Genomic DNA, 25,981 nt, shown 5'->3' on the forward strand with positions numbered 1-25,981 from the left:
AGACTGCTGTATTCACCAACTATCTCATTGTCTTCTGCATCTCTGTGAGTAAATCAATAACAAAAATTCAGTCAAGAAATTCAATTGTTATACTCTGTTAATATCGAAGGTATCCAACAGAGTGTGCAATTTGGAGCAAAGAATAATTTTCAGTATTTGTACAGTGCTTATTACAGTGGAAACCTTAGTTAAGCCTCAAGGTGCCATTGAGACAAATATGAATGTTAAAACACACATTTTGTTAGTCAAAAATCAAGATACTAGCTTTTTCAGTCATAGATCCTCTGGACCATATTGTGTCCTCTGAGAAGTTCTGCCAACTTTGTCTGCAGTTTTAGCTTGAAGATTCTGAGCCACAACCCAAGCCATATCACACAAAACTAGTTGCTGTGCATGGAAACTCAGTTTCAGGAGAATAATTTCTGAGCTGTGGAAAACCAGGTATGGAGAAAATCTGTGACCAAATTTAGTCAAAGATTACCTATTGACACTGCTTCTAAAATTTAGTGGCCAAAATGAGGCTTTTAACACCATGCACACCTTCGTGTAAAGCAGTTGCTTTCTGCAGGAAGTTTACACTGTTTTATGAAAATGCTAAGTTTTCACTGTTTTAGCTAAGACTCATTTCTGTAAGGAAAGTATGAGATCTCTGGACCCATTTTGATGCAATCTTTTTTGGTTTCAATCAAGGTAAACTTACAGCCATTGTCCTCTTTCCTGTTTTGTTACTCAGAGAGGATTGAGCATCTGAAATGTGTTATTGTGGTTGTATGGAGAATTTCTGGGGACTGAAAATTGTCAACCACTACCAGGTGTTTTTTGATGGAAAGTTTCTTTCTCTAGATATTTGCCATGCTTACCCTGATGTCAGGATTTCACTGAGAACCCCTCAGAAAGGGGCAAACTGGCCATCAAGCATTCATTCAGCCTGGCATGCTCTGAAACACAAATACTATTGAGTGTTCATTTCCACTCATGCAGCTGCTAGAAGGAATACTCTCTCCATCTCAAGCCATCACTTTACACTGCAAATCAAAATTGTTGTTTTAAATTACATCACTGTCATTAAACCTGCTGGTGGTGAAAATCCTGAACAGCCATGCCAGGACTGAACACATAACTCTGTGATGAAAAGAAGATGCCAAGGTGTGGATGGAAAGGAGTAGTTTACTTTACTAAGAAGGACTCCAGGTGAGTGCAATTGCCCTCACTGGGACTAGCTGTACAGTGCTTTTCATTGTCACAGATGGTAGGTGTTAGATGATGCAATGTGTACGGTGCCAGACAAATTACTTTTTTAGCTCATTCCTTTGGAAACAGGAGAAGAATCTGAACTGGATTTCTGTGCAAACCTGGAGCAGGAGCTGCAAGCTGCAAATGCAGCTGAGACCTAAGCAGTGAATGGACCCAGTCTTTCAAGAGAAGGCAGAGACTTGCTCTGGGGAAAGGGAATTATGCAGAAATTGCCTGAAGTTTGGAACAAGTCCACTTAGTTTTAAATTAGGCTATGGGTTGGGGAACACTCTTATTCAGTGGATGTAATGAACCTAAAAGTTGGAAAAATCTGCTCCTAAATGAAAGCCTTGATATGACTCCAGCAACCACTACAACCAGAAGTGTTGAAATGCCATGACAAAAGTTCTCATAGCATTATCAGGCCATGTTGAAATTAAAATCTAGGGAAGGGGGCTCAGTGGTCTTTTTTTTTTTGTTTGGCTGGGGGGTTTTGTGTTTCTTTTTTGTTTCACGCTTCCCAACAGTATTTCCAATCCAATACAGCCGCAGTCAAAATGACAAGCTCGAAATCAGCGAGGCTAAAGTTAGAGCTCCCCAAACTCTGACAGCCAGAGATGACCGGGGCAAAGACTGCTGTGGTTATTTGTACCTGCAAAGGCAGCTGAAGCCCCGACGAGCCCCTGTACCTACCGGGGACACAGTGAGGTGCACCTCCGGGTCCTCAGCTCCCCCTCTCTCTGGGTACCGCGGGGAAGAGGAGGGGAAGATGCCTGGGCTGACAAGCCCCTTAGGGACCCTGGGGCCAGCCCCGCTACTGAGGAGTCCACGCCGCCCCGCCGGGCTCTCCTCAGTGCGCTCCCCCGCGGGGGGAGCAGCCGCCGAGTCCCGGCGGAGCGGAGCGGCCCCGTCCCGCCCCCTGCCCACCCCTGCACCCGCCCAGCCCCGGCGGCGGGGGCGAGGCTGCCCCGCGGGTGACCCGCCCGGCGGGCGCGCCCCCACCGCATCACACGAGGGGGCAGCGCGGCCGCTCGCTCTGCCCCGGCGCCCGCCTGCCTCCCTCCTCTCGCCGCCTCGCCGCAGTCCGGCTCCGCCGAGTCAAAGCGCGGATCAGGTTCCCTGCCTCCAGTATAAAAATCTCGGCAAGAAACCTCCGGCGGGAGAGAGAGACGGGGCTCGGGAGGAGAGGGGAGTGAACTGGCGGCCGGCGAGCCTGTCTGCGGGGAAGAGAAGGAACGCTCGGTGGCCGCACCAGCCGCTGCTCACCGGGGACAGTCGCTGCTTACCCCTTTCGGCTGCGGGAGAAGAGCTTTTTGACGCCCGAAGTAAGTCCGAAGCGGTGGCGGGAACTCCTGGGGTCTGCTCGAAGGTTGGTACCCCCAGCAGATCTCCTGGGGTTTGCCAGTGCTCGCTCCTCGGTGGGCACGGTGGGAAGCGCCTCCTTGTCTGTGTTGGCTCAGGGACACTTGCCCCAGCAGGGCTCCGCAAGGGGTGGCCAGGCAGAGGGGCCATGGGGCTCGGTGCGAGCCTGTACCCAGCGGGGTGGTGGGGGACACCAGATGCCCCGGAGACACCTGCCCGAGAGGCAGAGGAGGGGCGAGGTCTGGCGGTGTCCAGGAGCACTCCGGGCACGGGACCGCTCTTTGCCATGCTGGGAGCGCTGCCGCGCGGGGAGGCAGCGGCGGGTCGGTACGTGGGAGCGCTTAAATGCCAAAGCAGGGTGAGAGGGAGAGAGGTAGCGGTGGGTGTCGTGACCCAGCGGGAAAGGGAGGCAGAAGTCCGTTTAGAGAGGACAAAAGGGCAGCGGAGTGACCCCGGAGCGGCAAACCCCCTGCGGGTCCCAGTTACCCTGTGCCAGGAACGTCCCGTGAGACTAGGAATAGTAAGTTTAAATTGTACCTTCAGACTGAGCACGTCAACTGGTATTTTTATGGGGACTTTGCCTTCTTATCTCTGGTTTACTTCTGGTGGAACAGAATCTAGCAAGTGCTAGATCTATTTAAAACTGCCGTCGTTAGTTTGAGCTTTCTGCGTCTCCAGAGGGATGGGCTGGGAGAAAATCTGAGTTAACAATACTGAAAACAGTTTCCTCTTTAATGAGCATATATGCTATTCTGCAACTGTATCGTGATCTCCAACATTGGCACTTCTAACTCCTTACCCTCCTTCATTCTCTCCTTTTTTAAAGTAGAACTTTTCATAGGGGAAAGGTAATCTTCATTCTTTTGGAGCTTATCTACTCTTTTTACATCTTCCAGTTGGCTCCTACACATCTCTCTCTTCCACACTGCAAGTGACTACTGTGCTTTAGCTTAGTGATACACTTGGGATCTGGCTTCTAGGATGTAAACCCTAGAGACTACTTGGTTCTTGGGAGCATTGTTTGCAACATGTGTTAAATCTTTCTTCGTGAGATAGCCCTGCATCTATGAATAGTGGTAGATATTTTAACTAGATCCTGTTTGCTTTAAAGGACTTGTATTACAGTAGAGGAATGCTTTACTTGTGGCCATCAAGTCTCAAGTTCTCTGCCCTTTCCTTGCTTTCCCTGTGGACATTGATTTCCTCTCCCAGCTTTTTGAGCTACAAAAAATAGACTGAGTGTGTAACTGATTGTATTAGGGAGTAGGAGGGAAGCCATAAGAAGAGAGAGAGAGAATAGGAAAGGATATGGGAAAAGTTGTTGCAAAAACAATTATTTTTTTAATCTGTTTTGAACAGTGGTCTTGAGCTGATTGCAAAACAAGTTCAGTGTGTCTGTGTGTTTCTTTTGTTTTGTTTATTTCAGTGTCCTCTCTGCAAAGGAAAAAAAATAAAAAAAATCAAAACTTTTGGTTATCAGAAAGGGAAAATGGAACATGTGTTTTTGTGACAAAATTTATTAATTGGCTGTAGTAATTAAAATTTGGAAGTGTATGGAAAGGGTACTTCATTGGACTGAAAAAAAAAAACCAAACCATCCCAAAAACAGCAAGAAAAAACCTGCTGTGGAATTTAGTGACTTTTCCTAAAGAGAAGAAAAGCAGATGTTTAATATACTCCTGTCTCCAGGCTAAGTTAAACTCTTCAGTGACTTATTATGTATGAAACTGTGGGTGAAATTGAAGGACAGAAACTTACTGACTTTAGCATGTTCCTAAGCCAGATCTTGGGTGGGAAAAAGAGAAACCAACAACCTCTTTTTTTTTTTTTAAACAAATGGTAAATCTTTGTTTATAGTGTAGAAGTGGCCTAAGAAAAACAGACTTTTTGCAGTTATCCAGTTGTCTATCCCCAGTTATTTGAGCTGCTGTCTGTGGCTGATATACAGCCTTGCCAGCAGATGATTTGTCTTACTATAGTATTACAAAACATAGTCTTGCTATCCCAGTACCATATGCCTGTGTTCTGTGCCCACATTGCCACTGGGGACACTTTGGAGGCTTATCTTATTCCTGACACAGCTGTACTGATGGATGTTTTGTGTAAATTAATCTTTGACAAGAATATGAATATTATTACTTAGTGGACTTCCAGCACTCATGGCTCCAGCAAGGTACTTTCCTGACATGTCCTCTATTTCTTCTTGATCATTCTGGGAATGGTTGTTTCTGAGACCACAGATAACAATTAAAAATAATCCTTTACAGGAGCTCTGAACATGCACTCATTTAACTGATACTGGTTTTTTAGGTTTTCTTGGTTTGTTTTCGTTTTGTTTTAATTTTTTCTCCCCCCACCTTCTTTTTCCAGGAGAGATACAATTTATCTAGTGTTACAGTGTAACAAGTCTTTTAGTGTAACACTAGAGCATTAGGGATGGAGTTGGCATGGCTCATTGCTCCTGCTCTGTTCAGGCCCTCTTATTACCTCCATTCCCAACTGTGGTGTTTTCTGTGGGAATTGGTCTTTAACAATGTCCGCTTTACTTCAATATTTACAACCTCTTGCTGATCAGTGTAACAAAAGCATTTTCATTTAGAGGATGCATTTCAGGACTTTAATTGAGGAAATCTCTTTGTTTCAAGCCTCTATAATAAACCATTCAAAATGCTGTCTTTGAACGAACTAGGTCACTGTAACGCATGCACACATAGAGTGATTCTCATCTGCTTAGGGCAGCCAAAACTCAGTTGAGCCATATCCCTGGTGAGCTTGTCCCTGATTTATCCTTCTTGGATTGGCTTGTTCACAGGGAGCTTATGCTGAAAATTCACTGCTGGAGGTCATTCTCCATTCTTGGCATCTCTGGCAGCCTTAAGCTTAAATTGCAGCCTCATTTTCTGTCCAATCAATACCACTCTTATGTCGCTGAGTTTCCATGGTGCCCCCAATCTTCTGTCTACATATTGATGTCTGACAGCAGGAATAGCATTCTGTGTCACTATATATACTTACTAAACCTGTCAAAACTATTTAGGGTCTGTCGCACTAATTTATATCCATATCCTGATATTATTTGTATCTGTTGAGCTTTGACTGATGGAACTCACTGCACTAAGGAATTGGCCCCCACAATGCACTCCAGGGATGGCTCAAGGGATGGATGTTTTGGAAAAAGGGAAAAAGAGTCTCTTCTAGAGTAGCTGGGGTAGTCTAGAATCCTTTGAACACAAAAGAGTAATTTTGAAAACATTCAAGTCTCCATGGCTCCAAGTTAACGCTTTGGAAATCATTCTTCATTGTGCTGCTGTGAATGCACAGAGGGTCCTCTCCGATGGAGTCATGGAGAGGAAAAAATAGAAAAGTGGGCATTGTCAAGTGTTCAATGTGCGTTTGAGGAGAGGTGGGGGGAAATTTGAGTCAGTTGTCTGACATCAATTTCTTCAGCAGAAGCACTGTGGAAAAACTAAATTAAAGAAGCCAACAATGTCTTCTGTAATGTGGATGTTTTTGTTTGCTACAATAACCCACAGAGCACAGTAGTTGCATAAGAAATGGTATGGCAGTGTCTCTGTGGACAACAGCTAAACCAAATGAGAAGAGGCATATCTTGCGTGTATCACTAAATTTCAAGGGACTGATTGCTTGTTATTCATGCCAACACTAACAGATAATAAATAAAGATCAATAGATTTTTTTTTTAAAATTGAAATATATTTTTCAAACTGTTGAGTTTGCACTGAACAGAAGTGTTCATTAGCTGAAGAAACTCTTTAATCCCACTATCTTTAACATGAGCTTGATCCAATGCATGAAATAAGAGCTGGCAGTCAGCATGGAATTTGCTGGCTAGAATTTCACTTGTTCTGAGTTACCAGAAGAACCGATTTTTTGATGTCAAGTTCATCAATAATTTTCTGACCTTCTTCACCCTCCTTTTCAGCATCTTTTCCCTAGGGAATACTCCGACTTGAAGACTTAAAAGGCCCTGTTGCAGGTGTTCGTATTAAAGTAGTTGGTTACATTTTCAGCTATGGTTTACTTTATCATCATGGAAAGGGTCAGCAGGACTTTACCAAACTAGACACTGTCTTGGCCAATATGTTTCACCTTCTTTTATTCCGAGGAGTAGAATCTCTGAGCCGTTTAAAATGTCTGGCTCTACCTTCTGCAGTGGTACCATGATGATTTTGTTATTTTTTAACTTTTTTTATTTCCTTCCTTGCTTATATGTGGGAGTGGCTTTTTAAAAGCTGTGGTCATCTTACAGACTGCTTTTTAATGTTTTTCAGATTGAAGATTGAGAGAACACAGCTGTAGGCAGTTTCATGGGAGATGAGAAGGGGAAATGTGAATGTAATATAGAGCTAGCTATATTATTGATACAGCCAGGAAATTTTCACCCTCACTCCAAAAAGCCACTGCCCTTGCTTGTTTGCCCAGAATGGCACAGTCTGCTTTCAATGTGGATAACCTCTGGAGGTGAGAAGTGGAGCAAACTATGTCTGAGGCAAAATCCAATTCCATTAAGTTAAGAAAAATGTCTGAAGCAAAATTCAGTTCCATTGAGTTAAGAAAAATGTATTAATGTGTTATTTTGGACCCTAGGAGTATACTGCTCAGTAAGTGCCACTGATTGCAAGGCAGCTGCAAGAGAAGGGTAAAGACTTAGAGCAGAAGAGCAGAAGAGTTGGGGATTTTCTGATAAAAATAGTTTCTGAAAATAAATAGTACTTGGGGCTCCAGTGCACTGCCATTTAGTAAATGGCAAAGTTCAGTTTTAAACTGGGCCTTTCTCCTTTGAGACCTGCTAGCACTATTTCAGAGCTCATTAAATGTTTCACAACAGTATTATAAAAATCTTCCTTCCTCATTAGTTTCTCCACAGTTTCAGTGTAGCTTGGACCTTGTAAACATCCACTGTTAAGTTGTATATGATATCATCATCAAGTGCCTGTGGGGAGGGAAGAGAAAAAGAACAAATCTAATATCTCCATGCAAATGCATGTTTTGACACTGGTCTATAGCTAATTAACAACATAAATAAAACAGAATTCTTGCCATCTTCAAAAAATATTTTTGGAGCAATTTCCTGTCTGTACAAAAGTTCTCCTCTCAGGAGTAAAACCAGACAGACTAATTTGGAGGGAAGAGGAGGCTAGCTAGGCTCTGTTTTTATTCTGCAGCTGTCCTTCTACATGGCTGGGCTGATGCTCAGTTGTCTTAGGGAGACTGGTGCAGCTGGCAATGGAGACAGGAGCAGGACTAGTGAAGCTGGCAATGAGGTGGAGGTAGCGTATTTCTCTTGAGGCTTGAGTAATAAATTGGTCATGATCTTCTGGGCTGGTTGATGCAGGTAGACTATTCTGCTGTTTCCTAATCATCTGACTTTTCTACCTGCATTACCTGTTGCCTTATGCTGTCCCTAAGGATTAGGAAGGCAAAAACCAGGCAATTTCACTTTATGGGTGCATAGGAAAGGAGGAATTCCTTGTGTATTGACACAAACAGTAAATATACAGATATCTGTGGAAGCTAGAGTATCCCTGCCTGATTGAAGGCAAATGAAATAACTGAACTAACTTCTCAGATTCAGTTCCAATGGATATGGGGCAGAAAACCTGTTTTTAGTTTTTTTTTTTGTTTTTTTTTTTTTTTTTTTTTTTTGTTTTTTTTTTTTTTGTTTTTTTTTAATCCCAGAGCCATGAGAACAGTTGTATGAATTTAACAATTGACTAAAAATGATATGACTGCTGCATTTACGGCTTCCTTGTTTTGACTGGATCACTAATACAACAGACTCATTTATGCATGTATTTATATTTTTTGCTCTGCTTCTCACACATCACGTATCTCAAAGTGCAAAAGAGCCTTAGTAGTGCAATGCAAATGTATGTACCCATCTGTAGCCAACAACAGAAGGCTCACAGTCTGTAGCATCCTTTCCTCTGTAATAGGAGCATCTGAAATGTGCTTAATACAGGGTGTAACTATTGGTCTTATCAAAACCCTTGTATTTAAAGACAACTACTTTACAGGTGTTTGTTTTGGGTTTTTTTGTTTGTTTGTTTTTAACAGATCTACAGCATATGAGCAGAAGTGGGAAGACTGACTTTGTCTCAAAAATATCCATTTTAATATTATTGTGATGCTCTTTTAGGCACTTTCTTAGACAGTAAAGGATGGATCTCTTAAGAAATGTCTACTGTCTTTAGAAGTGAGATAGAAAGGAACTTAGAAATAGCTGTGGTAGAAAGATAGCATCTCTAATATGGTGATGTCTCTGCAGTGGTCACAGCTTGCTTTCAGACAACTGAACTTCTTCCATTTTGATACTGACATCTTTCTCAGTTCACTAGAAACAAATTATTCCTATTGCGCATAGATTAATATTAAACCAGGCATACATCCTTCAGTCATTATTCAGGTAAAGTTGATATTTCAGCAAGAGCTTCAGCAGAATAAAGATATTAGAATTCAATGTAAGATTTAGAAAGAGTGCTCACTCTTTTGTTTTGGTAGCAAACTCTTCAAAACAAGGCACAAATGAGCAATAGTGGTGTAAATGGTTGTGACTCTTCTTGTACTTCTTGCAGCAAAATCTAATTGCTTTCATTGAAAGTGCCTTTGTAATAAAGTAACTTTTAGTAAATTAAAGGTAAATCAAGGGATTGTTCTGATATTCTGCCTTAATTCCACTAGGAAAACACTTTGTTCCTTTAATTTGAAAAACAAAACCTGCATGTTTAAAAGTAACCTCCCCATCTCCATCACATCAAACAGAAATAGTTTGAACTTCTTGTTCTACCTAGGATGGTTTTGTCTGGAAACCCAGTCTTCTATGGTAGTGGCTTATCTTTCCTTCTGGTGCTGAGGAAAAGCCCCTGAGATGCTCTGGTTGCTTCCCAATAGCTTGTGCCATCTGACTGCCTGGTTGTTTGCTTGGATTGCTGCCTTACCAGAGGTCAGGAAGATGTTTTTCTTTGTGCAAGAGTCACTTGCTTTTATTAGAAGCCTGTCTGGCTGCAGCTGATATGCAGTAGGGATGGATGGATGGAAAAAAATCCACTAGCTTTCCCTTTAAGGCCAACAGATAGGATTTTCATCAGTCTTCCAAAAATGCTGCAAGCTTTGATTCAGAAACTTCATGTCATTTCACTTATTAAATCCTCACTTTCCTAAGCTGTCCCTTCAGCCCGTGTTTCTTGTCCGATTTGCGCGTTGTCAGACGCTTTTGCTAATCTGCGTAGTTGATGTTTGCTTAAGTGATTATTTGGCAGAAGCGTGTGAGCAGGCGTGTGTGTGTGATTGCTGTTGGCATGGCAGTTGGTATGATATGGCATTAGCATACTTGTTCCATGCTGTGGGCCACCTCCTCTTCTAGGCTTATTTATGCAGTGGAAGGACAAAAAAACCCCCTCCAACTGAACTAGAAACTCATGGGGAACCAGTTACAGCATGGTGATCCTCTGACCAGTTTGACCAAAGATCTATGGAGTTTAGAGAAACCTAAAGGTTGCTCCCATTTTCTTTCTATTATTAATTCTAAACAGACATTCTCCCAGCAGAGGATTTACAAAGAGCTGCTAGAATTAAGGGCTGCCTAAATAGGTGTATCTGTACTGAATCCAGTTTTTCCTTTGCTTGCAAAATACCATGGGAACTGTGTTTATGGGGCGATAAGGAAAAGGCAAGCTCCCCTTTCTTCACACTTGTTAACTGAAGAACCTGTGTTTAAGTGGGACATGGGTTTTAGTGTGTGTTTTGGACTCATTAATGTTGAGTGGTTACTGGGATTATAGGTATATGTGTTTTAAGAGGTGCCATTCTCTTCCTTCCATTTCTTTCAATTCAAGCTATAGTATTTGCACATCTCATGCATTGTTGGAACATCTTTATGGGCTCTGAGTTACCTCACTGAGAACAATGGGATTTACTTAGACAACGTAAATGTAAAAGTGTCTGTGAAATCTTTGCTTGATCAGTGCTTTCATGTATAAGTTTACTACCACTAGTGGAAATAAAACTCTCTGATGACAGAGTATGTGTTCAGGTCCATACCCTTTGTGAGTGGGTGGGTATGTAATCTCTTGTGGTAAGTTTTATAGCAATACATTTACCATGGGGCCTTGGACAGCTTCACTTGATATTTTTCTGGATATCTCTTTAATCTGTTTAAGCATGGCCTGCTCTTGTACTTTTTTTTTGTTTTTTTGGTAGAAGTCAAACTAATGGTGAGCTGTATTTATCTTCCACTTACTGAAGTAAACTGCTTCTGTTACTCCATGCTAATAACGGTACTCTTCGAAGGCAGGATCTGGGCTGTGCATAACCCTTTGCCATAAACCTGGCCCTGAATGTCTGTCTGGTGCTGTGAAGGTTCTGAGTTAATCCCGATGAGAGGTAGAGGCTGCCATCTTCCCACTGGGATCAGGCCTTGGTTTTATCTCAGACTGGAGAAGCCTTCTGGGCTTAACATCTGAAATGCTTTGTCAAGTTGGCTGAAACCAAAAATGTAGGAGAGAGGGGAACATTTTCTCTCTCTGTCCGGAACTACCTGCAGGATTGGTCATGTTTTCATGACGGAAAAAAATTCTGAAGTTTGTAAAGGCAGGGGAGTGGGAGCAAAAATGCATGAACTTCCTGCTCTTACTCATAATTTTGATCTAGAAAAGTTATTTTGAAGCTGATTTCAAAAATATTTATAGACAGTCCTAGTATTTTGCCACTGAGTTAATATTTACAAACATCTCTTCTTACTTGGTAGTATGATGTGCTACATAGTCCTGGCCTTTCTTTGGCTGCTTCTATGTGCCCAAGTACAGCATCCCTGTGCTAATTTTTCCAAAGGGTTGAGAGCATTTGAGAACAGCTGGAGATTGAATACTGATGCACAAGAAAAGGACTGAAAAATAAAGGTGGTGTGTTACAGTGTCTACTTTTTTCATTTAATTGCTATGTACTATATTTAATTTGAATTGTTTATTACTCTCTCCAGAACTCCTTTAAATAAGAACCCCTCTTTCTTGTGTTAACCACAACTGTAGGCTGAGTGGATATGGCAAGTGTGTGTTTTTAGAGAAGGAAAAAAGAGATATGTAGGTATTTTGCCCTGACATCATGCTTTACACACACATCAAAAGCAAGTGTCTGCTTGAAGAAACTTTCAAAACTGTAAGGATGTGTAACAAGAATGTGTTCAATAACTTCAGACTTTCCAATTGTGCAAGATGTACTATAAATGGCAAGTTCACAATTTTATGCATTGACACTTTCAGGATGTGCAGTAAGGCTCTAATTCTAGTTGGGATTTTACCACCTACAATTTCTCAAGTAATTGTGGGTGGGAATTTCTTGTCTTATTTAAACTGCAACAAACAAAAAACTCAAAGCAGGAGAAGTCTGTGAAGTGTAAATTATCTGCCTTAAGTCAAGAAATATTGAGGTTGAAATGTTTCATTTAAGGCTTATCAAAATGGAAATTTTTGAGTTACTGAATCCATGATTTCTGTTCCAGGTCAGTGAAATTCTAGTGTGTATCTGTACACTTGCAGCACTTAATGGGCATTGAGACAATAGAAACAAGAACCTGAGACTACATATGAGATAGACACATTGGCTACAATAAGCTCTTCATGGCTGTGTGATGTCCAGATGGTGCTGTTCATTATGGCATTTTTATGAACATGGCACCTCACAAAAAGAGTGCTATAGTGTGCAGCAGTGGGGAATGGGAAGCATTTTCTCAAATTTATCCTTTCCTGATCAGTTTGAAAGTAGGCATATAAGTGTAATATTTGTAAACATGTTAAACAATTTTAATAAATATAAGCAGTTATAAAATTATTACTTTATGAAATACTTGTAAAGAGTTGTAATAATTTGTAATTGTTATTTACAAACATTGCTACTATAAGTATAGAATGAAATAAAAATGGAATTTGATTCATTTTTTTCCCAAAAAACTGTGCATGTCATTTCGATTTCTTCACAGGACATAGTATTTGTATTTTTTTCTGTTTTATTTATTTATTTTCTCCCTATATAATCATAACTTCTGTGACGAAAGATATTTTAGCCTTTGTTCAGTGTCCTTAGCATAGAATAAATACAGTTTTCACTGCCTGATGCGAAGTGTAAATTGTATGAAGTGAAAGAGATATTTTTAAAATCTCATTTATATCTGTCTTCCATTCCTCTAGGTTTAAAAAATTATTTTAGGCCTAAATACTTTTTGGAGTAGCAGAATTTCCATGCTGCGTCTGCTGATCTCAGGTGAACTTTGGTTTCCTTGCTCAGATTCCTGTATGGTCCCAGTTTTGCTGTCTTACAAAGCTAAACCATCAAAGGTTGCTGGAGCTTCTGTTGCAGAAGTTGTATCAGTCTGTGACCTAGGCCGAGGTTTTTCTAAGACATGGACCACGTCCTGTGATGGCAGTCCCCTTGTACAAGATATGAAAGTGAATGGAAGAGCATGGGTCGAGTTCTGTAAAACCAAGCTCATGGGGCCTCTTTAAAACTCTTTGCAATTAGTGTTCATCTTAGCTTTAAATGTGGATAGATCTTAAAGGGATTTTCCCCTGAACAGATAAGCCACACCCAAGCTGTTTTGGTTTTGAAGATGTATTTTCATTACTCTAAATAGATGTTTCCTTAATCCTAATTTTGAATTCATATGTCTATAATGTCCTTATTTTCATAACCTCAAATTCTCTTTGCTTTAATCTCTCTTCTATTTAAATAGTGCAGTAGGTCACCTCTCTTAAATATTACACATTCTCTCATGTTTCTCATTTTCAGTGGCCTTTTACAGCCCCATGCCTTGTTATAAATCAACAGAATGCTTCAGTTCTTCATTTCTAAATGTGCTCACAATTCGTGCCCTTATTTTAGCGAGCACATTTAGCTGAAATTTAACCCAGCCATTCTATAATTACATTATCATTTCCATAATCAAACTATTTTTTCATACTAGAGTATTTTACAAAGCTGTTCTAAAGTTTTGCCTCCTCTGAAATGACTCTTTTGCTGAGAACAGGGATGTGACATCTGTCTCCAGAACTTTTTTAAGGTCTAGAAGTTAAATCAGTAATCATTGAATTACATTGAATATACATATATAAGCAGATACATATATTTTTGTTCCATTAGACTTCAATATGCCTGTGATGAATTTTATTTGATATTTGTGGTGTTCAGTTGCCTGGATAGCTGTGAGGACAAGGACCTCCATACTATTGACTAATACCATATTATGTCAGAAACATATTTTATTGCCTTGTTTTTAATTCTTTCTTCCGGATGCTTCATAAATGCATTCCTCAACACTGAACCTAGGCTGTACTTTGGGTGCTAAAACAACCCCCTTTTGTACAAAGAACTGATTATTGTTCTTACCCTGGGATTCTCTTTCTTGGCTAATATTGAAAGGGCGACAGGATCTTACCTCTTATCCTTAGATGACAAAGTTCTCCCAACAGTTTCAAAGTCTTTGAAAATCTAAACAATTTACATCTAGTGAAAAATAGCCAGGATATGCTTTTAAAGCCTTTTTGTAGATTAGTGGAACATTACTTATAATTTTGAAAATGTACTTTTTTAGACACTGGTTTGTGAGGCTCCACTTTCAGGGTAGCTCATTTACACTTGTCTTTAACTGACTTTTCTTAGCTCTGTAAATGCAGTTTTGTGCAATCAAATTTCTTGAGTAATTTCTTTTTTTTTTTAATTTGCTTTATTTTATTTCCCCTAACTCTATCTGGAAGTTCTGCCTCAAATTCTTTACTTGTACAACCCTGGGTCATGCATCTCTTCACTGCTTCAAAGTAAAGACTGAAGCAGAGGAGCCATTTAACTTCTGTGCAATCTCTTTTTCTGCCCTCATTGCCTTTGAGTCAGGGTAGTCTGCAGGACACGCTGGCTCTTCTGGAGTTCCAGTTTCCTGTGTGCTTAAGGAATGCCTTATTACTTGTCACTATGTATTTGCTTCCTTGCTCTTCAGCCATGCTCCTGGACCTCTTAATCTTCATTTTACATCTCACCTGCCAAAGTTGTTCTCTCCTATTAGTTTCACTTGGGCTGCATTTCTATTTCTTTCTCTTAGAGATATTCTGTGAGTGAATAAATTCTTAAACTACATTTGAGAAGTAATTTTTTTTCTTATTGACAGACCAGGAGTACCATCAGTGATGCACTTTGGCATCCTTTCAGAACATCTGTACTTATTCCTGGCATGCTTTTTGAAAGGAAAGAAATCGTTAAGCAGACTGCCACCATGTGAATTGGTTGCACTGGCAAGAAATTGTTTATAAAAATTATCACATTTTCACCTTTACAGAAAATGGTAATGTCATCATTTGAACAACAAGTATTTCACATCAGTCAGCTCTAGTCTGAATTGGAGACTTGTACACTATCATCTTCAAGATGGTAGTTCAGAATTTCTAGTTGGAAACTCTCCCCTATTGCACCTCCCTGAGAGGAAAGCCTGTAAAATCAGATTTGTACTTCTGACATCTTCCTCTTCCTTAGTTTATATGCATGCAAGCACAGCTTGAGATTGTATGATTGCATGTTTTACCTTTTAGAGGAATCCTCTTTAAGCATTTTAGCTAAAGGCCTGATATGAAGTATCTGAAGTCCATCAAAGTAACTAAATTTACATATGTAATAATAAATTTATATATGTATAAGGGCTCATTATGATTTTGATTGGCTGTATAATTAATGAAATTTTCTGCTCCTGTATGTTGGTGTGGGGAGGGTTTTTTGTTGTTTTGGTGTTTTTGTTTTTAATTAACACTTGGACAAACTGTGCTTCAGGAAGTTGTTTGCTATACTAGAAATGGGAGCTGATTGCACCCATAAATGTATGATTTGTTGCCCTGATGCTTTTCAGCTGTGGTAAATAGACATTGTCATCGTCATCATTATCATCATGGTTCGGCTTCGCGAACACAGATTTGGGAAGGGCTCTCCCCACGTGGGTGTGCCCTTCCAGCCTGCACAGTGGATTTTTTAGGTGAGACACAGCGTGTGCAGAACTGGCCCCACCGTTTAACTCCTAAGGTTCATCTGCCACAGCTGAGCGAGCTTGGACAGTGACAGTGAAGTCCTCAGGACTAGAACCTACAGCCCCCGGTATTCCCAAGAGGTCTCCTATCCAAGTACTAACTGGGGATCACCCTGCTCAGCTTCTGAGATCTGATGGGATCAGGTGTCATGGTGGCATTTAACAAGTAAATAGACGACTTTGAAAACAAATGTGATGTCAGAGTTGGAATATCCTGTGCAAGTCCTATTTTCCCTGAAGTCTGACTGTGCTCAATTTATCTAACTTTGAACTAACTTGGTCTCCATATGTCTCACAGAAAATGATTTTAATATTAATTTGTCATAGTAACACTTACAATTCTAAAATACCTTTCATTTAACTCCTAGAATTATTATTTACAAAAATTGATTTTTATTCTCTCTTCCCCTCCTCATTCGTAATTCTTATTATAGGAAGTTGAGACTTAGCAAGTTGAGGTTACAGATACTTTAAGGTTATTACCTATTAAGTAATGGATACCAAAGCAACTCTTTGTTTCTGGAATGGGAGCAATCTTTTGTTTCATCCTGCACTTTTGGATGCATTCTGCATGCCTAGTGGTGGTGGTGAGGGCAGGGTCGGATGTCTACTGCTATGCTTGCTCCTCAGTAGAAAATCAGGAGCAGTCCCTTCTCCAGGTTGTGTCTCTGTGCACAGATGGAGTGAGGGAAATGGGACAGTAGTGTGTTATCACTGACTGATGTCACAACAAGCAGTCTCAAAGAATCTCTGTGCACTATTCTTTTTCCTATTTTGATGCATGCCAGCATCTTTTTAGCAGAAGCAAATCAACTTATGCAAACATATGCCAAGAGCAGGAAGGGAAGGCTATTTGATCAGGAAGAATGAAATGGGCTTGTCTTTAACAGTTGTTTTTTCCTTTTCACTAGTGGCACAAGATTTATAGTAGTGATTAGAAATCATAAAGGTCACTGAAGCCATTTTAAATTCATAGCTTTAGAGAAAAGTAGCCATAAAGAAGTATTTGGAGAGGAAAGAGGCAATTATGAACCTGAGCTAGTCAGAGCTGACATGTTCTTCCTTTTTAGCAAACTGGTGTGTGCAAGTTAGATGTACTGTCACTTGTCAGCCCTGTCTCTCAGCATTTCCATATAAGCCTGTTAACTGGATTGGGCTGGATTTAAGAAAGAACTCATTCCTAATCTTGATGAGCTCAAGTGGCTTTTATGTAGGGTGCTGTGCATGGGCACAAGGACTTAGTGTTCCTTGTCATCATGTGAGTCACTAAGTGCGTTACAGGTTTTACTGTGACATACACATGACCAGGAGTAACAGAAGCCAACTGGGGTTGCAGGTGACCTCCTGCTTCTAATGCTGATGCTTTTAGAACACTTACCTAACATCCCTCTGAGTGTGGCAAAGGAAGGGATGACAAGAAGTAGCTTTTATTTAAAGTCAATCATTGTTTAGGTGGAACTTGAAGAAAAACATGCCTGGGTTGAATGGTGCTTCACTGTGCACTGGCTTTGGAAATGAAATAACTTGACCTTTCTTAAAAGCATACCTGTGTTTCACATTCAGCTGTTATTGCCACTGGACTGAACTGCTTAGTTAGAGGATTTGGTGGGGGAGGGGAGAGATTAATTTAATATGCTAATCAGAGCTTGGTGGAAATGTTTTTGTCATATGACAGGTAGAACCAAAGAACTGTGAGCCTCCTGGAACTGGAGTGAGCCTTCACCTTGGTGTAGTGGGTCTATGGGACTCAATGCCTCTGTTAACACAGCAATGTCGTATTAGCACACCAATAGTGCAGGTGTACTCTGCTGCTCCCATGTTCCCCTGACTCATTCAGGGGCCATGACATTGCCTTGTGCTTTACCATATGTGTGGTTTGCAGGCTGCCAACAGCTCTGGGAGGACCCAGCACAACCTGCCATTGATCCCATTCTCCTTCCTCCCTGTCTGTGTGGTGGAGCAGAAAGCATACATCTACAACTTGCAAATCACTGCAGCAGAGGTCACAAAATAGTAAAAAGCAAAATGATCCAGACAATTTGGACAGTTTCTCTGCAACTGGGAGTGTTTTTCACAGAGAAATGAGACCAGGTGTCCTTTGGGGTTAATAAGATGCACACACATAAAATTTTGAACTGTTGTATGATAGCAGGAGATGGTCTGACAGTTGTTTTCGTATGCTGCCAAGAATGTCTGAGTGTTCCTGTGTTAACCCAGTCACTCCAGGACAGATGAGTTCAAGCTGTGGTCTGTATGGGTTGCTAATAACTTTGATGCACAAGGACTAACTTACTTAGTGTGTGCTTTCAGTTATGACACATTTTGGCCTGAGAATTTCCAACTGAGAATTGAGTGTAGCAGCTGGAATGTGCTTGATCCCATTTGGTGGTACTTCAGCATCTGCCTCTTTGGAGGCTGGGTTGGTTAGGAGGTAGGAAGGCTCTGAAAGAGGTGGAGACCTCTCATAACATTTGACTTTGTGATTCCTGCAATGTCTGCCATAGCTATCAAGGCAGATGAAGATGGTGTCCAAGAAAGGACCAAAGACGATTGATTGCAAGGTACTCTTAAACTGAGGATAGAGAACTTCTTTGATGTGGCATGACAAATCTAAGGATATGCCAAGAAGCTTCCCAGCCTAACATTCATTGGAAAACCGGTTGCATTGTCGTGCTCTTAGACCCTTTTCCCAGGGCCAAGCTTGAGAAGGCTGGTGGGGTGGACAGGCTGGGATATAAAGGACTCCTACACTGTGGGGACCAGTGGATGTTGCAGGTAGCAACAACGTGATGGCAGTGTGATGGTGGGAGTAGAGTGATACCAATGACTGCAGTGACAATGCACCATTTTTTTTCTTCCTTGTGGCTAGAACAGGACTGTGAATACAAGGAAGTGCTGCAGAATAACACACACTTTTTTATGGAAGACCGGGGCAATAGAAATGAAACGATGCAGTGTGAAAAGCTTTTGCAGAGTTATGTGTGGGAAGGTTATATTTCACTTACCTGCAGCCAGCTTGGTGTAGCTAATAGTATTTAATGCTCTGTTATTTGTTTGTTTGGGGTTTTTTTCTTCCCTTTTAAGCAATGTATTTACCACATAAAGGAAAATAAAATCTGATTGATGTAGTACCTTCCTGGGAACAGGAAGGAGCACAGAGCAGTTTGAAGTTGACACAGACTTATCCCTGGCTAAACAGCAATTCCTGAGATGCTGTGGGCCTGTTCCGAAGCAGGTGTGTGATTGGGCTTCCATGAATTTCTACCTTTTTGTGTTATACTGTCAATTCAAAAGATTCCAGGATATTTTTAAAAGCTAGTCATGATCTGGGCCTATTTCTGATTGTTCTTCCCCATTCTCTTTGCTATTCTAACAACTTCTAATTTACAGTGCCTAAGCCTTGAGGAGAAATTGCCTCACAAATTATGTGGGGTCTCTGGGTCTTTTAATGTGTACAGAGTTCAGGTTTTCTCTTGCTCTTCATTGGGAAAAAGAGAAAAAAAATCTATTGCTGACATCATATTGGGTTAAAAAGGCAAGAGATGAAATAAATACACATTATGGTTCCTTGGATGTATGGGCAAGTGGGTGTAGAATCAGACTGCAAGGGAGATCAGAAGCAGAGAACTCTTTCAAAGAGTCTTCCCCAGGATGGAGCTGGCTGGTTTGATGGCAGAAAGTTTGCAGTCTCTTTGAGGAGGTTGATGTTATGGTGATCCTCAGAAGCCTGGGTGTTAAATAGCATCTCTCTCCCATTTTCCCAGTCACACGGCTGCATAAGATAAAAGCTTCATCAAACTCCTAGACCTTGGATCAGTCTTGCAAAATCCAGTCAGGCATTGTGAGTGGGGTTAATTCACACCGTCACCACAGAAGACAAAATGGATCTTTGAAACAAATGTGGTGGTGGGGGTAAACCCATCAATCATGTGAATGCTGCTTTACAGTAATTCACAACTGCAGCTTTTCTCTTAAGCAAGGGCTGGCTGAGTCCGATCAATCCCTTGGCTCTCAAATAGGTCTCAGCAGGCAGTAGCCTGCTCCTTGTGGGTTTGTATGTACATGAAAGCCCACTTTATATTAACTCTGTGGAATAGTATTTTTTCCTCTCTCTAAACCCCTTAGCAGTAATTCAGTGTAATTATACTCATTGAATACGGTACTGACAGCCCCACTCCTCCCCCTTTCCTGTCAGGATATTGGCCTAAAAATCACTAGATGAAAAAAATCCAAAACAACGACAGGATACTTTGTTCTGGCCTTCTATGTAGGTTTTTATTATTTTAATGTAACCTGATTCAAGTATTTTCTTTAAAGCCGAAGACTGAAAATATATTTTAATTTTTTTTTTTTGTTTTAAAAATTAATGAAGAATTGGACTCTAGTCTTTAAGGAAAATATTAGGTATTGCAAAATTCATTACTGAGTGTGGGTGTAATTATTAACAGCCTGAGTCTGGTGAGGTCCTCTTTCTAGAAACAGGCAAAGATGTCAGAAAAAGGCAGGGAATCTTTTCCGCCTGTTCCTTCCTGTGTCTTGTCTGTGTCTTAAGGTTAGGTGACATTTTCCCTCTTGTGTTTCATTGCTGAAAATAATGATGCAGGTGGCTTAGCACAGCATGTTTTAGTCCTTTCCATGTCCATATGTATGAATGAAATATATAGTAGGAAATAGCTGGAAAGCAGTGATTAACAACGATTTTCTGGCGTCACAGGAGGTAGACACTGGCAGATGAGCTCTGATCATGGTGTTGTGGAGAAATGTCCAAAACCAAATCTTTAGACATAGGCATGAGAGCGCCAGACTAGGGCAATGATGGTAATGACAGGGATACCAGGATAAGACATCCAGTGTTGGTGCAACATTTTCAAAATGTGCAAAAAAGCTAAAAGAAAGGAATGGAGAAACTCTCTAATAAACTAATGTCTGGAGAAAGTTTGCTCCATGGCTTAAAGAGCTTAGTCTGCCTGACAAACTCAAGAACAGATAACCACATTATAAATATCTTCTAGGGAAGAAAAATAACAAGAAGTGAAGGCCTCTATAACTTACTGGCAAAAGCCATGATAAGAAAAATTCAATTACAAACTAATTTACTATTTTACAGTGTTGATGGTTGGAGCCAGAATGATAATTTCACGAACGCTTTCATAGTAGGCAGTGGATTCCTCATCTTATGAAATGTAAATGGCAAATGTGGAGTTGTGAATAGCAGAAGATGGGATACAAGGAGCTAACTTAGGGGTTTTGCATAAGGACATCCATTTTGCCTTGACAGAAGAGTTTTTCTCAGCTTCTCAGAGGTGAAATATGGGCAGGTCAGTGAAGCAGAAGGCTGTGTTTTAAAAGATAGCAAATGTGTCCTGCTTTAACAAGTCACTGAGTTCTCTTTTTAACTGTAATGTGCATATACTGTTGTTTACGTGCCAATTTTCATCCTACAGAGGCTGTAACATGTTGCAAGTCACACCTCTCGTGGTGCCTTTTATCATATCAAATGTAGAGCCAAACATCATGTGAAAAACAGAGTGAACAGAGAAACATGCATTACAGAAGCTAAAAGGGCCATGCTTGGAGGTCATTTGACCATCAAAGTATAGAGTTACTTAATGTTTTCTTTCTAAGAATATGTTTGGGCTTTTTGTTTGCTTGATGGTTGTGTTTGGTTTTTATTTTCTTTCTTTGCTCTTGTTCTTTTTGTCTGTTTTCTTTCTTTATCTGGTTTTTCTCCTGTTTACCTTGCCTTTGTGGAATGCTAGCTAAGTGCATGCTTTTCTTTCCAATCAAGAAACATTTTCTTGATAGCAGACAGGCAGTCCACGTCCCTTGTTCCAGAAACACAGGTCCTTTAGCACTAAAGTTCTCCATCCAAGAATTATCTTCATGTCTCACCTGTATAAAGCCTCTCATAAGGGTGACTCTCAATGAAGAAGAACCTGCATTTTTGAGATTGTGTTTACATGGTTTGGAGGAGAGTGTCAGCTTTATAGGCTTCCTTTGCTCATGGGAACACCTTTATTGATGTTTTTCTAGTCATGTGGATAAGCCAGTTCTGTTTCCAGAATCAACAGAAATGTTGATTTTCATCTCATTGAGAAGAATGAAGAAGTTTAGTGGCTTTGAACTCTAGTTCAATTTGAGCATTGGCTAGAGTTATAAATTGCTGGCTTTATTTAAGAAGATTCTGAAACATCAAATACCAAACAGGATTTTCCCAAAAGGGAAAAACTTGTTTGTTCCTCTCTCTCTGAGAATATGGAAACATGCCACAAAATAAATTTCCTTAAAGTGAATTTTCATGTGTGATACAACTTGGGTGGGGGGGACAGTGGGAAAAATGCAGAAGTTACAGACCTATGATGTGGAAAGTGGCTATAGACTACATTAGTTCCCCAGACCTTGGAGCAGCCTCTGTTCTGTCTTTCTCCTGCTTTGTTTCACACAAAGATCATTCTTCCTCAGTGACCATTAGGACCCATTACATTTTATTTTGTCTCGGTGATTAATGTTGCTTATTTTGATGATTGTGTTCATGTAGTGGAACCATCTGGTGATTCAACTTCAAAAGGCTGAAGCTCTAGGCTGAAAATTTTGGATAGAAGTGCCGGGATTTGGCCAGCACAGCAAAATTAATTCTGGATTTCTATAGCTGATTAGATATTTATTCTCTAGCTTTATGTAGGTAGTTCCTCCTATTGTTAAAAAGAGTGTTTTCAACAAGCTTTGTTGTTTAGGCAAGCATATTTTAATTTTGACCTTTGTTCTGTGTGTAGTTGTCTGGATAGCTAACTTTCTAGCACAAGAGAGAACTTTGTTTAAACAACACAAACAATAAGTAATAGCAGAGCCAGATAACTACAGATAAGCAGGCAGCTTGATGAGATTAGAAGGGTAGCAGTAGATACCACAGAGATATATACATTGTGAGCTCTTCTGATTAGCTCCTAATCTTTAAACAGACTTTCATGAACTCTACCTAGTTGAATTGTTCTCTCCTGGGACACACTTTTTTTCATTTGTGTTGCTGACCTAGAAGATCCATCTATGTTACCTTTTGGGTAATTGTGAGCTGCCAAGGCTGAGTTCAAACCCTGGGGCACACTGAGTTGGGAACAGCAGCCAGGAGCTGGTGCTCCTGCTGAACAGATGGTGACCCAGAAAACTGCCTGCTCAGCATTAAAGTACTTAATGACATGCAGGTGTCCTTCATGTTTGGAGCACTGAAGTCTTTAAATTTACTGTAGGAAGTTTCTTTGAAGACCAAATGAGGCTTCCCACCTCTGTGGAGCCATTTTTGGCACAATTTACCGCTACCAAGATCTGTCTGTTTAACATAAACAGATGTGCAGCACAGAGCTGTCCTGAGCTGCCCTACGGTGGGAATTAAGCATGGATCAACCAGAGACATCTTCATTCAAGACAATCGAAGGCCTTAGGCTGGGCCCATCAGAGAGAAGAACCATTTAGAGGGTAACTTCTCACTAAGATATTTTAGTTTCTCTTAGGTGTTCTTAACAGTAATACTAGTTGTGTGTTTGCTCTGCCTGTGTGGAAGAACCTCATCCTATGAACTTCTGCCATGTCCTGAATAAACAGTGACATTTTTATAACTAGCAAAACCTTTGCTAAGTGATCTCTTTCTCTTTGCAAGCCAGCTTCAAAGAGGCAAAGTTACATGTCTGGAGGTGGGAGAGAAGAGATCTGCAGGTCAGAGGCATCAGGAGGATGCGACAAGGTGTGAGGATACTGTTAGGTTTCTCAGTCCCTTTCCTCTCCCCTTCTGCCATGTTGCAGTGCTCTCCCTTCTGTCCTCAGTCCATGAGCCTGTAGCATTATTTCTGGCTTTTCTGCCTTAGCGGAGCTGCTTCTCATGAAGGACAGGGCATAGAGAGGTAGCAGTGACTCTGCATCATGCCTTCAATGCTGGCATCCTTTTGTAGTGAAATATGTTTCACTAGCTTTAAAAGGTGATACCTGTGGTCTTAGCAAGCCTTTGGGTGTTTGGAGGGATTGATTCCCCAATAACAGGGAATGAGCAATGAGGTAAAACCCCCACTTCAGTAGCAGGCATTCCTCTGCTGAAAAGGAATGGTATCTGAGCCTACTTTTATTTTTGATAGATGTGTTTTGATGACTGTGGAAGAGAGATTTGATAGTAATGAAGAATGTCAGCTTTTGTTTCAGGTAATTTGTATACAAGTTAAAAGTTCTATTTTTCTTTTTTTTTCCCCCCCCAAGCCTTTGTGAATATACTGGAGTTCCTCTTACTGTGACTCATAGACTATTTAATATGTAAACTACAGTGAGTGTTTCTGCTTGTGTGCCTGAACTTCCCTTCCTGAGGAATCCTCAGGGTAGCTGAGGCTAGAGCTAGTGTATGAGCCACCATTGAGGGAAACAGAGATTAACCAAAAGCTGAAGCTTAAGTATGAGCCCTGGGTCTGAGCAGAGGTGCTAACACCACTCCCAGGAAGCTTGGCTTGGCATCTAGTTCACTGAATTAACAATGAATAAAGGTTAATGATTCCTGCCTCTAGGTTGATACCTTTTCACTAGAATAGTAGAAAAAGGAATTAAATTGTGGCAAAGGGATTGGAGGAATGAAAGAGAATTATGCCTGATTAGCTTTCGGAAGGAGGAAAGAGAATCTCACAGTTCAGAATGGTAATTGCTCTGCAAGGGGCAACTATCTCCTGGAGTTATCACTTAATCTCTAGGTAGGCTCTCTTCTGAGTCGTACTTAATGGGTAAGCTTTGGACTGGTCTTCAGTGAAAAGGAGAATTGCTTTATCATTTCTCTGTCAGGATAAGGCTGAAACGCAGTCTTAGGTAAGAATTTGCCTCTTAATGAGATCTGTCCTTTATAGCTTTTCTCCCATAAACATCCCCAAGGGTCCTGCTGGCATCTGCCTAATTTTTGGTACGCTTGAGATAAATTTTGACTGGTTATTCTGGGAAGTCATCAATTATATAAATATCCTAACATAATCTATGACACTCGTATCTAATACCTTTGCAAAGGTTCTGGATTTAGGGAAGCACTTGTCACTGCTTCTTGCCTTCCTTCTGTCCTGCTTATCTCTTTTTCAAGTGATGCAGTCAAATAAGCTCTTTGGAGCTGCTGCATTTCAGACTTTCTTCTCTGACCTTCTTCCTTTCTTTCTGTCATTGGCATCAGTAGGCTATCTCAGCCCTGTAGGACAGCACACTGTAGCATATTTTTCATCTGACATTAGGATAGGTGGTGTCATTTAACTATATTTTCTAATTATTATTGTTTTGCAGTTTCAGATGATCTGAAAAAAAGGAGCTCTTTCCAGTTGTAGTGAGGTTGCAAGAAATGGGGAAATTAGAGGGACACACCAGAAAACTGGTACTGTGTCTGACTAAATAAGTTATTGTCTCTTAAGTGCTTTACTCACTAGTCCTAAAAATTGCCTTGGTATTTGATTGACACCACATATCAAGACAAATCAAGCTATGCAATGCAGAGGTAATGGGGAGAAAAGGCAGGTGTATGCACTGGAGAAAAATACCTTTCTAAAGTAGGAGATTTGATGATGGGAATTTCAACACTGCAAACACAGCTTTGTTTCTACTTATATTTTTTTCTTGCTATGAGTTATCCATCCTTCGGACCTTCACTGCAATTTCTTTTCAGGAATTTATTCCTTCTCCCCTCAAATTTCTACCCTTTCCTGGTAATCTGACATGAAATTCTATCTCAGGAGGAGGCTGAGGAAACCACCCCTGCTCCTCAAATAAGCATCATTCTTGGTGGAATCTGCAGCTTTTGCAAGTGAGCTATGTTCCCTCACACCTCCTGTGCTTTTCTTTTTCAAATCACATAACTTCCTGCATGAGGTAACCTTTTCTATCTCAGGCTGTCTCTCTCCCTAGCTTGCTCTGCCTCTGGCTTGCTCTCTGGGTTCCTTGCTCAGTGATGAATGAGTTTCATTCATCTTTCTTTTGGGGGCTCTGTGAAAAGCTTTAGACTTTGCCTGCTCCCATTTTTTCGCTCAGCTATTCATTGCCATGGCAATGGAGAAAGGAGGGGGATGGCAGAGTGGGTGGCAGTGGGGCCAGAGGTCAAGAGTGGCCACTTTCTGAATTAAAGCTTTGAATTCCATTAAAGGTGACATGTTGTAACCTGGAGTAACTCTCCAAGAACTTGGCTGTCAAAGTCATCAAAGCAAAGGGAGAGGGAGGCAGGGAAAAAGAGAGATCAGAGGAGGAGGAGGAACCCAAGAGCTTGGAGCTGCTGTCAGGATTACATCTGGTGACTTAATATAGGGGTAGTTCATTTGTTTTGCC

General features: G+C 40.8%; 1 protein-coding gene across 1 annotated transcript in view; it reads left to right on the plus strand.

Moving 5' to 3' along the window:
* The first annotated feature begins 2,183 nt into the window (after nt 1–2,183).
* The window catches only part of PTN (pleiotrophin), a 79,828-nt gene continuing 56,030 nt past the window's right edge, over nt 2,184–25,981 (plus strand). The window contains exon 1 of the mRNA XM_071551164.1: nt 2,184–2,558. The gene's annotated coding sequence lies outside the window, so the exon portion shown is untranslated. The remainder of the gene's footprint in view (nt 2,559–25,981) is intronic.

This window comes from Pithys albifrons, chromosome 3 (assembly GCF_047495875.1).
Source record: "Pithys albifrons albifrons isolate INPA30051 chromosome 3, PitAlb_v1, whole genome shotgun sequence".
Lineage (NCBI taxonomy): Eukaryota > Metazoa > Chordata > Aves > Passeriformes > Thamnophilidae > Pithys > Pithys albifrons.